We start from the raw sequence: 17,427 nt of genomic DNA on the forward strand, positions 1-17,427 counted from the left end.
ACTCACGCGCACACAAATCAGAACCATGGACAGCCACATCATATTTAGCTTCCGTTGATTGGACACAGTTGTTTTTGGTATCTTTCAGTTGTCACTGTATTAGACTAAGTGTGGGTGATTTGATGATGTTGAAATGTTGTCAGGGGTACTCCAGTACTATTTGAGAAGGTCCAGGTGACACACATTTCCTAGGTGGCAAAGGTCCGGATGGATATCGTCCTTTATCAACACTGTGGTACAGCGTAGTAACAAACATAGTCTTCTACAACTTAGGAAACATGTTGTTGTATAAAATGTACATTAAAATACATTCAACGAGATAATTAGACATTTGAATGAATTACTTCTTTCTTTTGAATGTAAACATGTGCATCATCATTGCTGAAGAACAAAAGTGGTTGCATAGTTGTCTAGGCAAAAAGTACACTGTGAACCATTGTACATGGGCCTTGAATTATTAAATAATATTTAAATTAAATAAAGTGGTTTTTTTTTGGAGAACAAAGGCGAGTTGTTAAAAAAAGTAGCATCTGAATGCACAAAAAGCCACTATGGGCCATGCAATATTCATGTATGTCACTCTGGGCCTTGCCCTTGCATCAATGAGAGAAATTACACTTTGTCTCCTGACAATACTTTGAACTTTGCCACAAATGGTGTGAGAGCAACTCTGAGACACTGGTGCAGGTGTTCATTGGTGAGCCTGGTGTGGTATTCGTTTCTACTAAATGCAATATTTGCTTTGCGGACTTCACCGGACAGATGTTGCTCTCCGGTTTTGTGACGAAACTAAAGGTGTGGTTGAATTTATTCTGCCACTGTGTCTTCTTACTATAACGGTGGCAAGGTATATGAACTAACAGGTTATAGAGCAAACAACGAAATGATCACAAGTAACACTTAGGTTGTAATATGGCTTTTTTTTCTGGCTAGACTTCCCCAGTTATTTTACCCACACACCACTACTCCTGTGTTTAATGGCACGTTAACCAGCCATATACTCTCCCCCCAAAGAATGACCCCTTCTTAAAAAGACAATCCAAGCCCTTGTGATTAATGATGTTTTTATTCATGTAGTTTTATGGCTCTATAATTTGTATGGTATTTATAGTCACATAGCCCACACCCTCCAGCCAGCCAAGGTGTAGTGAGACTATGTACCTGCTGTATGTTGAGTTTGATTGAGAGGGAGAGGGAAAGCCCAGGGATAGAGTCTCCTGCGCATATTTTCCATGTTCAGCTTGCCGAACCACTCCCTCTCAACACTGAGCTGCTGAAAGCTCTTTTGTCTGTGAGTGGCACAAGGGCCGCAGTGACACTTAGCACATACACCTTACCTCCTTGACCACTTGGTTATTTGTTTCATCTCTTCTCTACACTTCACCCCCTCATACCCTTGTTTTGTTACCTTGACCACTTGCCCACTCTCCCCAATAGAGGTAATGCAGAGAGTAAAGAGTTCACCCACCTAGTTCTGTGTGTCTCTCAGTCACTATTCCACACAACCCAGACGTAGAACTTCTATTTCGGTCACCTGCCCAAGACAAGAGATAGAGACAACAAATGACAACTCTGACAAAGGCTTCAGACCTGACAATGCTATCCATCAGGAAAACAATCAATAGGGAGAAAGATAAATGAAAGGGGAGACATACAGAAGACATTCACAGTAGAAGGGCAGTGAAAGTTTGAAAGGAGAAAGCGAGGGAGAGAAAGAGACGAAAAGGAGAAGTATTTTTAGCCCGCGTTGCACATGACCAACTGTCACTTGCTATAATAATTGATGTGTCATAAGGTGTTATCCTGTTCTCCACGGTCACACACAGTACTGGAGGCACACAGCTGTTGTTGCTTTGGCTGCGGACAGACACTTTAACAGAACAACACCAGTTAGAAGCACAACATGAGTCGGAGGAGAGTGGTTCTCTCTCGCTTTTTCTCTTTCCGTCTCGCTCTCATCTTCTTTCAGTCTGACATTCCCTCCTTATCTCTCCAAACCGTAGTCAAGTCACAGTCGTTTCATGTCACTTAATCTCGGGTGTTCACTTGTCACACTTTCCTCCTCACGGGACAATGACTGGAAGGTCACACACAGCTCACCTGCGTGACCACAATCAGATTACAGACACAGACACGTACTCATACTTATCTATTATCTCTGCCTCTGTGACGGTCTGGATCCCAACAATAATAAATAGAGATGGATCATAAAGATAGGGCCAGTCTGATGGGTGGCCATGTTGTTTCTGTCTATGTGATGGGTGGCCATGTTGTTTCTGTCTGAGTGATGGGTGGCCATGTTGTTTCTGTCTGAGTGATGGGTGGCCATGCTGTTTCTGTCTATGTGATGGGTGGCCATGTTGTTTTTGTCTATGTGATGGGTGGCCATGTTGTTTTTGTCTATGTGATGGGTGGCCATGTTGTTTTTGTCTATGTGATGGGTGGCCATGTTGTTTTTGTCTATGTGATGGGTGGCCATGTTGTTTTTGTCTATGTGATGGGTGGCCATGTTGTTTTTGTCTATGTGATGGGTGGCCATGTTGTTTTTGTCTATGTGATGGGTGGCCATGTTGTTTTTGTCTATGTGATGGGTGGCCATGTTGTTTCTGTCTGAGTGATGGGTGGCCATGTTGTTTTTGTCTATGTGATGGGTGGCCATGTTGTTTCTGTCTGAGTGATGGGTGGCCATGTTGTTTCTGTCTGAGTGATGGGTGGCCATGTTGTTTCTGTCTGAGTGATGGGTGGCCATGTTGTCGCTGTCTGAGTGATGGGTGGCCATGTTGTTTGTGTCTGAGTGATGGGTGGCCATGTTGTTTCTGTCTGAGTGATGGGTGGCCATGTTGTTTGTGTCTGAGTGATGGGTGGCCATGTTGTTTCTGTCTGAGTGATGGGTGGCCATGTTGTTTCTCTCTGAGTGATGGGTGGCCATGTTGTTTCTGTCTGAGTGATGGGTGGCCATGTTGTTTGTGTCTGAGTGATGGGTGGCCATGTTGTTTCTGTCTATGTGATGGGTGGCCATGTTGTTTCTGTCTGAGTGATGGGTGGCCATGTTGTTTCTGTCTGAGTGATGGGTGGCCATGTTGTCGCTGTCTGAGTGATGGGTGGCCATGTTGTTTGTGTCTGAGTGATGGGTGGCCATGTTGTTTCTGTCTGAGTGATGGGTGGCCATGTTGTTTGTGTCTGAGTGATGGGTGGCCATGTTGTTTCTGTCTGAGTGATGGGTGGCCATGTTGTTTCTCTCTGAGTGATGGGTGGCCATGTTGTTTCTGTCTGAGTGATGGGTGGCCATGTTGTTTGTGTCTGAGTGATGGGTGGCCATGTTGTTTCTGTCTATGTGATGGGTGGCCATGTTGTTTCTGTCTGAGTGATGGGTGGCCATGTTGTTTTTGTCTATGTGATGGGTGGCCATGTTGTTTATGTCTGAGTGATGGGTGGCCATGTTGTCTCTGTCTGAGTGATGGGTGGCCATGTTGTCTCTGTCTGAGTGATGGGTGGCCATGTTGTTTCTGTCTGAGTGATGGGTGGCCATGTTGTTTGTGTCTGAGTGATGGGTGGCCATGTTGTTTCTGTCTGAGTGATGGGTGGCCATGTTGCATCTGTCTGAGTGATGGGTGGCCATGTTGTTTCTGTCTGAGTGATGGGTGGCCATGTTGTTTTTGTCTATGTGATGGGTGGCCATGTTGTTTATGTCTGAGTGATGGGTGGCCATGTTGTCTCTGTCTGAGTGATGGGTGGCCATGTTGTCTCTGTCTGAGTGATGGGTGGCCATGTTGTTTCTGTCTGAGTGATGGGTGGCCATGTTGTTTGTGTCTGAGTGATGGGTGGCCATGTTGTTTCTGTCTGAGTGATGGGTGGCCATGTTGTTTGTGTCTGAGTGAGGACACACGCACACAAGGCACAGCTCCTCTCTACATCCCACTGAGACTGAGGGAGGTCACAGTCCTTCCTGACTCTTCCCAGGCTCTCTCTCTCAGCAGAGCAGAACGTTCTCCCGGTTCCTCTGCGGCCTGGGAGCCCCAGGCTCATTAGATAGTGACACAGATACGGACCCAGCCTGACAAGCCTCAGCCGCCTCTGTGGTCCATCTGCTGTTCTACTGAACTCCTCCTGAACCCAGCAGCACTGCATCAACACACTGGCCACTTTTACCAGACTGTGTACTGACAAACCCAACAGCAGACAAACATAGTATTTAGTCACCATCTTCTATACAGTTGTTTACTTATTGTGTACAGTGCATTCGGAAAGTATTCAGACCCCTTCACTTTTTCCACATTTTGTTACATTACAACCTAATATATATATATTTTTTGTATCCTCAATCTACACACAATACCCCACAATGACAAAGCTAAAACAGGGTTTTAGACATTTTTGCTAATTTATTAAACATAAAAACAGAAATACCTTATTTACATAAGTATTCCGACCCTTTGCTATTTTGCACACATCTCAGGAGGGATTTTGTCCCACTCCTCTTTGCAGATCTTCTCCAAGTCATTAAGGTTTTGAGGCTGACGTTTGGCAACTCGAACCTTCAACTCCCTCCACAGATTTTATATGGGATTAAGGTCTGGAGACTGGCTAGGCCACTCCAGCACCTTAATGTGCTTCTTCTTGAGCCACTCCTTTGTTGCCTTGGCTGTGTGTTTTGGGTCATTGTCATGCTGGAAACATTTGACCCAAGTTAAACAATTTAAAGGCAATGCTACCAAATACTAATTGAGTGTATGTAAACTTCTGACCCGCTGGGAAGGTGATGAAAGAAATAAAAGCTGAAATAAATCATTCTCTCTACTATTATTCTGACATTTCACATTCTTAAAATAAAGTGGTGATCCTAACTGACCTAAGAAAGGGCATTTTTACTAGGATTAAATGTACTTGGCTAAGGTGCATGTAAACTTCCGACTTCAACTGTACCTACTACTGTACATACCATTTCCTTCCATATGATATACTGTCTGTATACACCACATATTTATATTCTGTATTCTGACACAGGCTCACTCATATATCTATTCTGGATCTTTAATTGGATTCGTTCTGCCATTTCTTGATTTCTTGTTTCGATTTTTGATTATTGTGTATTTGTATTGTAATCGCGAGTCATTCTATTGCATTGTGGGAGCTAGTAACATAAGTATTTCACTGCACCTGCTGGAACACCTGCACATATGTGTACACCACCAATAAACTTTGATTTGATTCTTGACTGGACAATTCACTACCGACTCATGTCCTGTAATTCCCCTTGTTGGTTCTCCGTTGTTACCACTTTTGTGGGTGAGACCGTATCCGTAGGCCTTGTAAAAACAGGTGAAATTTAAACAGCCCCCTCCTCACCCCTATCTCCCAGTCTGCTCTGAGGACCACGTCTGACTGTTTAACCATCTGTTGCCATGTTTGCTGGGAAGGGAAGCCCGCGGGCCCTGTTATCCTGGCAGGGAAACCCTGTCTCTGGTCTGCTGGCTGACCTATTGTTCATTGTCAATCAGACGCTGCTTTCCTTAATTAGGAGAAACGCTCTAGCAGTTTGGGTCGAGCCCCAGCCTTCCAGTGGAAAAGACAAGCTGTGTTACTGTACCTCTCTCTCACTCTCTGTTGTACAGATCCAGGATCTTAATTTGATCACCCTTATGTAAAACTTGTAGTGTATTTGAGGTTAAAAAGGCTTCTGAAGTTTGTAATTTCCCCAAAAATCTCCATTAACTATAATAATAATAATTCACATTTCCTGATGCTGCAGGATTATTTTCCTGCTGTAGCAAACTGGCTCAAATGAAGATGCTCCATATGTAAGGTCAGGCTTAAAATGCAATTATGTGTATTGATAAAACTACTACACAGTCTATGTGCAAATCACATGAACTACTCCCAACATAACACTTGATAAATTCCCAGAGTTTTCTCAACATTTGAAACACAATGAAGTCAACAGCCTACAGTCTATGAACACAGATATCCTTAGCACCACACTCACATCTCATCTACCCCTCCCTTCACTGGTCCACTCTGACGAAACACATGGTGGAAAAACAGACACCTACTCTCCTGTGTGTCCGCTAATAAAATAATGTTCACATGCAGCTCTGATCTGGAATGGAACAAATGTTTGGCAACAATTACAACATCAAACCTCAGCTGAGATGATGTAGGCATGTTATTATTCTTATTTTAATTGCTCCCAATTGGCTCAATTTCAGCAAGACAAACACTAAAAAGTCAAGAAACCACATCTGAAGTTGACGCAGCACAGTCGACATACACCATTGTCTTAGTTTGATATGTTGGTCTTTTGATTTGTTTCTGTTCATTTCTGAGGTAAATGATTGGGGCGCCACGAAAACCAAGTGCCATCTTTTAATTTAGGCCTGCCACCATTCGAAATACGGCCTTGATATTCTCAACATTCAAATAACAAAGAAGCACTTGATGTTTCTGAACGAGTTTTTTTTTGTCTGTATAAAGAGTTGTGTGACACATATGAATGCTGAGATGAACAATAGTCTGTTTCAGCTCTTCACATCTGTCTGACATTACAGAGCACTTTGGCCATAATTCACGTGCAGTGGAGTGGAAAAACAAGAGCAAGGATGGAAATCACTGAATTGCTCCTTCTCTGACATCCAACTGCACAGAGATCATTGAGCAGGGTTCCTCAAAAAAAAACGCATTTAAATGTTTACTAAATCATTTTCATTGTTGGACATAAAATACTGTACAATCACCAGGGAAAAGCTCAAAGTATTCCCACGCATAAATAGAAAGGTATATGTGATCGTATCCCAATGTAATCAAGGTTTGAAATGATTCTGTACTTGTCAAATACTATATCTGTTTGGGATTCTGGCGGTCAATTTGTAGTCTACAAATGATTTATAACTATGTTCAGGCCCCCCGACCCTCCACTCAAGGAAAAATCGTCTTACGGCTGGCTGAATGTAATTGGGACCCCTGTCATAGAGAGATGCTGTGTTTTAAGACCGATAAATCCAATAAATACCATATTTTAAATGGTGTAATGCAGGCATTCCCACTGGGCACACACTGATTGAATCAACATTGTTTCTACATCATTTCAATGAAATTACATTGAACCAACGTGGAATAGAAGTTGAATTGACGTCTGAGCCCAGTGGGTGGCTACTATATTATACAACGGGTGGGTCTAATCCAGAATGCTGATTGGTTAAAAGGGAAAGGGGGATAGCTAGTCAGTTGTACAACTGAATGCATTCAACTGAAATGTGTCTTCTGCATTTAACCCAACCCCTCTGAATCAGAGACCGTATTCCAGACGGTGTTTATTCCACAAGTGACCACCGGCTAAATCTATGACGTTAAAATGCCTATTTACTCTATTCCATCTGACTGCGCAATCCATTGCCTCATCAGCCCAGCCAGACAATTTATAAACTTGAGCTCCACTATAAAAAGCATCTAGACCTTATCTCACAAAATTGTTTTAGACTAACATGTAGTTTTCTGTCTCTCTGACATTTGTAACATTGTTTCAATATTGAAATTCAATCTTCAGCTGTCCCATAGTAATGAACGTGTTGGGAGTTGAGATGAGACAGACAGGCAGGCAGTGTTTCTTAGCCAGTCGAAATCATGAATCAGCTGGTATCAACTTTATGGTCTACAGTGCCTTCAGAAAGTATTCAGACCCCTTGACTTTTTCCACATTTTGTTACGTTACAGTCTTGTTCTAAAATGTATTAAAATAGTTTTTTTCACATCATCAATCTACACACAATACCCCATAATGACAAAGAAAAATCTGTTTTTTAGAGTTTGCTAACTTATAAAAAAAATTTCAAAGGAAAATATCACAATTACATAAGTAATCAGTACTTTGTTCTTGGGTATGACGCTAAAAGCTTGGCACATCTGTATTTGGGAAGTTTCTCCCATTCTTCTCTGCAGATCCTCTCAAGCTTTGTCAGGTTGGATGGGGAGCGTTGATGCACAGCTACAGTGAGGGAAAAAAGTATTTGATCCCCTGCTGATTGTGTATGTTTGAACACTGACAAAGAAATGATCAGTCTATAATTTTAATGGTAGGTTTATTTGAACAGTGAGAGACAGAATAACAACAAAAGAATCCAGAAAAACGCATGTCAAAAATGTTATAAATTGATTTGCATTTTAATGAGGGAAATAAGTATTTGACCCCTCTGCAAAACATGACTTAGTACTTGGTGGCAAAACCCTTGTTGGCAATCACAGAGGTCAGACGTTTCTTGTAGTTGGCCACCAGGTTTGCACACATCTCAGGAGGGATTTTGTCCCACTGCTCTTTGCAGATCTTCTCCAAGTCATTAAGGTTTCGAGGCTGCCGTTTGGCAACTCGAACCTTCAGCTCCCTCCACAGATTTTCTATGGGATTAAGGTCTGGAGACTGGTTAGGCCACTCCAGGACCTTAATGTGCTTCTTCTTGAGCCACTCCTTTGTTGCCTTGGCCGTGTGTTTTGGGTCATTGTCATGCTGGAATACCCATCCACGACCCAATTTCAATGCCCTCGCTGAGGAAAGGAGGTTCTCACCCAAGATTTGACGGTACATGGCCCCGTCCATCGTCCCTTTGATGCGGTGAAGTTGTCCTGTCCCCTTAGCAGAAAAACACCCCCAAAGCATAATGTTTCCACCTCCATGTTTGACAGTGGGGATGGTGTTCTTGGGGTCATAGGCAGCATTCCTCCTCCTCCAAACACGGCGAGTTGAGTTGATGCCAAAGAGCTCCATTTTGGTCTCATCTGACCACAACACTTTCACCGAGTTGTCCCCTGAATCATTCAGATGTTCATTGGCAAACTTCAGACGGGCATATACATGTGCTTTCTTGAGCAGGGGGACCTTGCGGGCGCTGCAGGATTTCAGTCCTTCACGGCGTAGTGTGTTACCAATTGTTTTATTGGTGACTATGGTCCCAGCTGCCTTGAGATCATTGACAAGATCATCCCGTGTAGTTCTGGGCTGATTCCTCACCGTTCTCATGATCATTGCAACTCCACGAGGTGAGATCTTGCATGGAGCCCCAGGCCGAGGGAGATTGACAGTTATTTTGTGTTTCTTCCATTTGCAAATAATCGCACCAACTGTTGTCACCTTCTCACCAAGCTGCTTGGCGATGGTCTTGTAGCCCATTCCAGCCTTGTGTAGGTCTACAATCTTGTCCCTGACATCCTTGGAGAGCTCTTTGGTCTTGGGCATGGTGGAGAGTTTGTAATCTGATTGATTGATTGCTTCTGTGGACAGGTGTCTTTTATACAGGTAACAAGCTGAGATTAGGAGCACTCCCTTTAAGAGTGTGCTCCTAATCTCAGCTCGTTACCTGTATAAAAGACACCTGGGAGCCAGAAATGTTTCTGTAAATAAGGTATTTCTGTTTTTTATTTTTAATACATTTGCAAAAATTTCTAAAACCTGTTTTCGCTTTGTCCTTATTGGGTATTGTGTGTAGATTGCTAAGGATAACATTTTTTAGATACATTTTAGAATAAAGCTGTAACATAACAAAATGTTGAAAAAGTCAAGGGGTCTGAACACTTTCCGAAGGCACTGTATACAAAGAAATGTCATTTGAAAAAAGGTCAAACAAAACGAAGTGCAGCTAGTTTGCAGTCTTTCCAGCTTCAGTTTGAAGTGATTGTGTTAGCTGTGTTGTTGGCTAGCTCCTCTGAACAACAGTGTCCTGACGAGTGTGCACATTTTCTATGCCAGGTGAAATCGCCCCTCATTAGCTCATTGTTATGGATGTATCCAAATAAATGTCACTAGAAAACAGCTTAAACAAATGCAGATGTAGCTACTTTGCTGTTGTTCTGGCTGCACTTTTTAGCGTGACTGTGTAAGTTAGCCGTAGTTGGCTAGCTAGCAAGCAAGGGATAAGAACGTTGCCAGCCAGTATGACAATGGAACATTTAGAACGTACAACTGGGTCGCGTCCATAGACACGGAACAAAAAAACTGAACGACTGGGTCGAGTCTGGCAACAGAACCGATAGAACGAACGGCCAGCCCGCTTCGGTTAGCAACCCTAGATCTGTGTCGGGACTATATCTTGTAGAAGGATGAAATAGCATGAACAAATAATCAAAGTAACGTTTTTAATGAAAATATGTCAATCATTATTTGAATATGTTGGTAACCCGTTGTATAAAAGTGATAATGCCCAACAAGCCGGTGTTTGGAGGATATATTGCAACAGTTTGCCGGCCCTCGACTTCGTCTTCGGCCTAACAACACCTGTGCCAATATATCCTCCAAACAACGCCTTCTTGGGCATTAACACTTAAATATATATGGTGCACAACTAGAAACAGCCTAAACATATCATACTGTACGATAATACAGTATACCATCAAACTGCAGTATGCATGTAATAAAAAAAAAGCATACAGAAATCATTGTGATATGTCTGTCTTCATCAGTTAAAACAAACTGCCAACAAAATCCAGAATAGAGAACAGTATGAGCCCAGCAGCGTACGAGAACCGTGACCTACTGTAAGTAGGACACACACTGCCAGGAAAAATACAATGCAAGCACGAATGAATGACAAACTGGCTTTTACTCAATCTCATCAGATTGCAGTCTAACTGCTATCTGATGAACCACAGTCAATGAAGAAACACAGTCACACACACACATACACATACACACAGTCCCATTTGACCATACACACACTGGCGAGCAGCGAGACAGAGGACATTAACAGAAGGCGTGTGAGAAGCCTCTTATCAGCAGACCCTCAACCTATACCTGGAAATGAGAAGCAGATTAAGCTATCAGCTACTGTACATTCCAAAGACGTCTAGCTTTTCCCCCTGACGTTGTTGTTCGCTCTCTCCCAATGATAGCACCGACGACGAAAACACAGGAAGTGGGCAGCAGGGCGATGGAGCTCACATCGATCGGTAGGCCCGCCTGTCTCTCTGTATGAGCTGGGTGATGCCTTCCCTCCTCTCCTTCCCTCCTCTCCTTCCCTCCTCTCCCTCCCCCAGCCGTCAAGATTTTCTGCTGCTAATGTATCTCAATATGCCCCCGTCCCGGGCTGCCTTGGCACCGAGTAGTCGATAAGTAATGGCAACGCTATCCATCTCTGAAACATCACTCCTTGACTTACTGTAAGAGCGCATCACTGTGGCCACCACTTTCAACATTGCTGACATGGAGGTAACAAACACCAGACAGCCCAGTGCATGATCTGGGACGATCAGATACAACTAACAGGTCTGGTAGATTTCTACATCAGACAGGTCCCAGACAACAGACCTTTTAGTGTCTAGATTCAGTATTTCTATTAGCCAGAGTATAAGACTTCACATACTATTAGTTGATCGTCAAGGTTGACATTAATCTGTATGCTATCCCAACCGTCAATCAGAATACAGTATGATGACATTTTACATTCTCTGAAATAAATAAATACTGTAGATTATATTATTTGAAATCTGATTTCTCCCTGGTAAAATAAACGTAAAATAAAATAAATGTACTGAAACTAACTCTAGACTAACGCAGGTTGGTTAAGCGTTCACTTCATTTGTCTCCCTCTTAGAAGCTTGAGAAAGTCATTGCGTTTTGCCATAATCCTTGATAGCCACACGCTGAGCCAAAATGAAATGCAATCCCTCACTTTTGGGAGTGATATTTTTGGAGGAATACACTACACTTGAAAGTATTTCATATTAAAATCGAATGCATTCAAATCTAAGATCACTCTAAGCCAGCGGTTCTCACAACTCTAAACCCCTAAAGAGCCTTCGTTCTGGCTTTTGTTTCTCCTTGGCATTTCATTAATCAATCATTGCTTGGCCAGGGAGTTTACTCACCTTGTCAGTCTAAAAGTGGCTGATTAAAATTTATGGAGAAACAATTACCGCCTTTGGAGTGGTGCCCGACCTTCAGGAGGGAGGACATCTTTGAACCGATCATATCGTCAACTAAACAATTCCATGTACAGTAGTTGGTGAGTCGCGGTGATCGTGGCAACCCTCTGACCTCCCCCTGCCCCTCCCGACACACAGAGTGCAACCTATCAAACACATGTCATTTGATTACTAACAGCTTGCATTTGTTTGACTTTTCCTTGACATTTAGATAGCAAGCCTGTATGTAAATGAGAGTAGAAGTGCAATTCCTCCTGTGCGAACACGGCCCACAGGTGAGGATATGTTAATAGCAGTGACAGCAAAGTGAGTTTACGGCAGTAGAGCGACCTGTGCATGCCGTTTACAGAACCTGTGTAATTATTCTGTCAGAAACATTAATCACCTGGGAGGGGAAACCAGACAGACAGACAGACAGACAGACTGGAACCCCAGGCTTTTCCAGTCCCGAGATTGCCGCTCCAGTGCGGGACAGAACTGGCAGATCAACCATCTAGCAAAACAACTATAAATCCATAGAGCAATGTGATAAATGTCTCTTATGGTTATCAGGTTACCTCCCAAACATCACACTCCACTCAAATAACACCGCCTCTATTGTTCACATTCATTCGAGGCTATACGCCATGTACACTTTCACTTACTTTGAAGACCGTTGTCATGCTATGAGACAGACATAATGTTATCGTTTGGCAAAAGGGCATCTAGGCAGCGCGCGTGTGTCTGCGTCACCAGATCTCAACCCAATTGAAAAACTTACTGGGAGAGTCTAGAGTGGCGCCAGAGACAGTGTTTTCCACCACCAGAATGGTGTCGCATCCCTCCAACAGAGTTCTAGACACTTGAAAAATGCCAAGGCACACTGAAGCCGTTCTAGCGGCTCGTGGTGCCCCAACGCCCTATTAAGACACCATGTTGGGTCCTCTCTTATTTTGGCAGTTACCTGTAGGTGGTGCTGTAAGTGAAAACCAGATAAGTTTCACTAAAACCCTCTGATCAATCTCAATTAAATTATCAAAATCCGGCAAGCATTTTATATCAAATTCACTGTCCAGACTCCCATGACGATTCCACTCTCTGTCTGAGAGATCTCAGTCCATTATAGAGCCACTTATCAGAGTGACGTCATCGCCATCTAGGTCTGGCTGACACCACCCCATTGACGTTCACCTCTTTTTCCCTCTGGTTTTGGCAGAGTACTCTGCTCTCCACTCCCGCCATCCCCTGTGTTGGTACGTGAGTGAGGGTGCTTGGAGTCAGGAATACTCATAAACCCACTCGGCTTCCACGGAAAAGTGTGGAATTCCTCAAAATAATTGTGTTCTGCTCTTTCCTGCCCTCTTAACTCAGGCAGTCGGCTACGGGGGCTGGAAACTGGCTAGCACGGGTGTCTCATCCGTGTCACTACCTACACCAGCATGCCTGCTGCAAGCCAACATGAGGAGACCACAGGGTCCTGCGTTACCTGATTGAACAGTCACTGTCGACAACACCCAATGTAGGATCCTACACCTACTCCACCTACCTGTGGAGAATGGCTGTTTCCCGAGGTCTCGTTCGCTGTTACAACGGCCAGTGTGAGAGGAGTTCAGCTAACGTTTCAGCTAAAAGATTCCCGGTCATGAGGAAATAATGTGATACTCCAGATCAATACCAGGCAAAAATATTTCGCTTTGTGATATCTGTACGAGTGAGGAGGAGAAGCAGTGTGTGTAAGAGATTAGGGGTCACCGCTACAAACGCGTTGTCCAGGGTCATTCTGGAAACGCTCCATACGTTCTCCTCACTCCATACCGTACAATCATTTGCCCAGACCGGGAAGAAAAACCCGGCGACACGTGTACCGATAACGTCAAACTGCAGGTAACTTCACAGAAGAAGCACAGAAAGAGAGGTAAGAGGTAACTTCACAGAAGAGAGGTAAGAGGTAACTTCACAGAAAGAGAGGTAAGAGCCTGGTTATGTAGTCTACTTCAGACAGTTCTCTCTGGTCATTCGTTGTCTACCATGACGTGATCACAGAGCGAACTCAAACAGGATGCTTTTGGTGGTGCCAGAACATCGTGACAAATGTATATATCAGTATACTGTAGATTGCGCAGCACGGGCTGTTGACAGACACATGCCCATCCAGTCTGATTCCTGAGGTCCGACGACTGGAAAGTTGTTCAGCTGTTCTGTTATTAATAAGAACAGGTCCGCAGCAACACGTACAAACGAGAAAGTGAAATATTAAGTCCAAATAACAAGGGAAATCTAATCCAACCCGGTCTAGGCAGCAGAGCACAAACCTGCAAGGGAATTCAATGTTCCTGTAGGCATCACATGGAGTCTGTGTGACTCATAAATGAGACCAAACCATATGGGCAGGATGGCAGGCTAGGTGGGCACAGGTGCCAAGTGGCAGACTGCTGGCTGGCCTGGTCCCCTTGGGTACAGGAAAACTCAGGTGCAAATCACACAACATATACACCCTTTCCAGTAGGGGAGAGTGGGTTAAATTGAGCCGTATTCTTTTACATTTAGTGTCACTCCGTCAAGGTAAATATAGTATTCTTTCTAACAAAGAGATCTATATATATTTCAGGATGTTGTGTATCTCTGGAAATATGTCAACATAAGTGGTCTCTTGGTACACTTTACCCCGGGTATGGGGTACAAGGTAAGGTAAGCCTTTTTAAAACCAGGTCTCTTTATTTCCCAAACACAATCACTTTTGTCTTTTAATCATTTTATGCATCTTTTAAGACAGGCTTAAATCCAAACAAACACTTTTAACATAGGCCAGGTCCTGTTGTTACCTCACATCCCAGTGATAATGCCTTGCGTTACACCTGGGAAGAAAACACTTCAAATTTGCTCAACTTGACATTGTCTCAACTTACCTATATTAGCCCACACAGCAACAAGGATGCACTTTAATGCTTGGTTTAGTACCTCATATTGACTCTTACAGAGACCCCAACTGATGTATAGAACAATCTTAAAAGTATCTACTTTGGTTTAGATACAAGCATCATGAAACCTTGAACACAATAGAATCTTTGACTTGGTGAAAATACCGCTTTTTGGACCTAACTTGCCTACAACTTTTTCCATGTGATTTCTTCCTTCATAGACTCAATGAAATAATGACCTCTTCCTAAATATTAGGTCAAATGCTACATTTTATGTATGGTTTCCTAGAAACAAGGGAGGCTTAACTTACCCCACTCTCCCCTAAGCCTATGGCAAGACTCTGAAGGCCTGACATTCCTACGTTATTATTACAGTCACCTAACTTTTCCTTCTGATAAAACCATGTATCATACATTATTATAGTCAGGTTTTCACACAAAGAAATTGTGATTTAAATACCGACTACATTGCCAATATGCTACATAATGCCGCCAAGGCACCAACTCCATACTGCACATTGTGAGAAACCAGCTGTGTGTCGTGTCTTATGATCAGGGCCTCTCTTTCACACCTCCTCTCCCACCCCTCTCTTCTCCTGCCAAGCATGCTGTGGGAGAGAGCTGCTGCGTCTATACAGTCCCCACATGCCCACCCTCAAAGTACAGGGAGCTGCCAAAGGTCTGCTCTGCGACGTGCCCCTCTGCCCATCCCAATGTGTGGGCAGTGCCAGCTTGTAACTAGAGAGCAGAGAGACCCAACAGCTGCTGCTAGTCTAAGTCTCCCTCTGCATCTGCCACTACTGTGATCTCATGGAACAAAGCTAGAATGCAATCACACGCTCCGACTGGGTGCCCAGTCACACTCCTGCCTTTGTCCTCTGTCATCTCCCTCTCTCTCTGACTGCACTCTCTCTCTCTCCTCTCTGCCTGTCTGTCTCCCTCTCTCTCTGACTGCACACTCTCTCTCTCCTCTCTGCCTGCATGTCTCCCTCTCTCTCTGACTGCACACTCTCTCTCTCCTCTCTGCCTGTCTGTCTCCCTCTCTCTCTGACTGCACACTCTCTCTCTCCTCTCTGCCTGTCTGTCTCCCACTGTCTCTGACTGCACACTCTCTCTCTCTCCTCTCTGCCTGTCTGTCTCCCTCTCTCTCTGACTGCACACTCTCTCTCTCCTCTCTGCCTGTCTGTCTCCCACTGTCTCTGACTGCACACTCTCTCTCTCTCCTCTCTGCCTGTCTGTCTCCCTCTCTCTCTGACTGCACACTCTCTCTCTCCTCTCTGGCTGTCTGTCTCCCTCTCTCTCTCTCTGACTGCACACTCTCTCTCTCCTCTCTGCCTGTCTGTCTCCCTCTCTCTCTGACTGCACACTCTCTCTCTCTCCTCTCTGCCTGTCTGTCTCCCTCTCTCTCTGACTGCACACTCTCTCTCTCTCCTCTCTGCCTGTCTGTCTCCCTCTCTCTCTGACTGCACACTCTCTCTCTCTCCTCTCTGCCTGTCTGTCTCTCTCTCCCCTCTGCCTGTCTGTCTCCCTCTCTCTCTGACTGCACATTCTCTCTCTCTCCTCTCTGCCTGTCTGTCTCCCTCTCTCTCTGCCTGTCTGTCTCTCGTTCCTCTCTGCCTGTCTGTCTCCCTCTCTCTCTGACTGCACACTCTCTCTCTCCTCTCTGCCTGTCTGTCTCCCTCTCTCTCTGACTGCACACTCTCTCTCTCCTCTCTGCCTGTCTGTCTCCCTCTCTCTCTGACTGCACACTCTTTCTCTCCTCTCTGCCTGTCTGTCTCCCTCTCTCTCTGACTGCACACACTCTCTCTCTCTACTCTCTGCCTGTCTGTCTCCCTCTCTCTCTGACTGCACACTCTCTCTCTCTCCTCTCTGCCTGTCTGTCTCCCACTGTCTCTGACTGCACACTCTCTCTCTCCTCTCTGCCTGTCTGTCTCCCTCTCTCTCTGACTGCACACACTCTCTCTCTCTCTCCTCTCTGCCTGTCTGTCTCCCTCTCTCTCTGACTGCACACTCTCTCTCTCTCTCCTCTCTGCCTGTCTGTCTCCCTCTCTCTCTGACTGCACACTCTCTCTCTCTCCTCTCTGCCTGTCTGTCTCCCTCTCTCTCTGACTGCACACTCTCTCTCTCTCCTCTCTGCCTGTCTGTCTCCCTCTCTCTCTGACTGCACACTCTCTCTCCTCTCTGCCTGTCTGTCTCCCTCTCTCTCTGCATGTCTGTCTCTCTCTCCTCTCTGCCTGTCTGTCTCCCTCTCTCTCTGACTGCACACTCTCTCTCGCCTCTCTACCTGTCTGTCTCCCTCTCTCTCTGCCTGTCTGTCTCTCTCTCCTCTCTGCCTGTCTGTCTCCCTCTCTCTCTGACTGCACACTCTCTCTCTCCTCTCTGCCTGTCTGTCTCCTCTCTCTCTGACTGCACACTCTCTCTCTCCTCTCTACCTGTCTGTCTCCCTCTCTCTCTGCCTGTCTGTCTCTCTCTCCTCTCTGCCTGTCTGTCTCCCTCTCTCTCTGACAGCACACTCTCTCTCTCTCTCTCCTCTCTGCCTGTCTGTCTCCCTCTCTCTCTGACTGCACACTCTCTCGCTCTCCTCTCTGCCTGTCTGTCTCTCTCTCCTCTCTGCCTGTCTGTCTCTCTC

The 17,427-nt window shown here is 44.8% G+C and overlaps 1 protein-coding gene across 4 annotated transcripts in view; it reads right to left on the reverse strand.

The window, feature by feature from the left end:
• The window catches only part of bmpr1bb (bone morphogenetic protein receptor, type IBb), a 111,448-nt gene that overhangs the window by 44,977 nt on the left and 49,044 nt on the right, over positions 1-17,427 (reverse strand). For 2 of the 4 annotated variants that reach the window (XM_029708991.1, XM_029708994.1), the window contains one exon: positions 1,469-1,534. The exons of 1 other annotated variant lie outside the window; for it this stretch is intronic. The gene's annotated coding sequence lies outside the window, so the exon portion shown is untranslated. Of the gene's footprint in view, positions 1-1,468; positions 1,535-13,426; positions 13,808-17,427 lie in introns of those variants that run through there. One more of the 4 variants, XM_029708993.1, reaches the window with a different exon arrangement.

Source organism: Salmo trutta, chromosome 23 (assembly GCF_901001165.1).
Source record: "Salmo trutta chromosome 23, fSalTru1.1, whole genome shotgun sequence".
NCBI lineage: Eukaryota > Metazoa > Chordata > Actinopteri > Salmoniformes > Salmonidae > Salmo > Salmo trutta.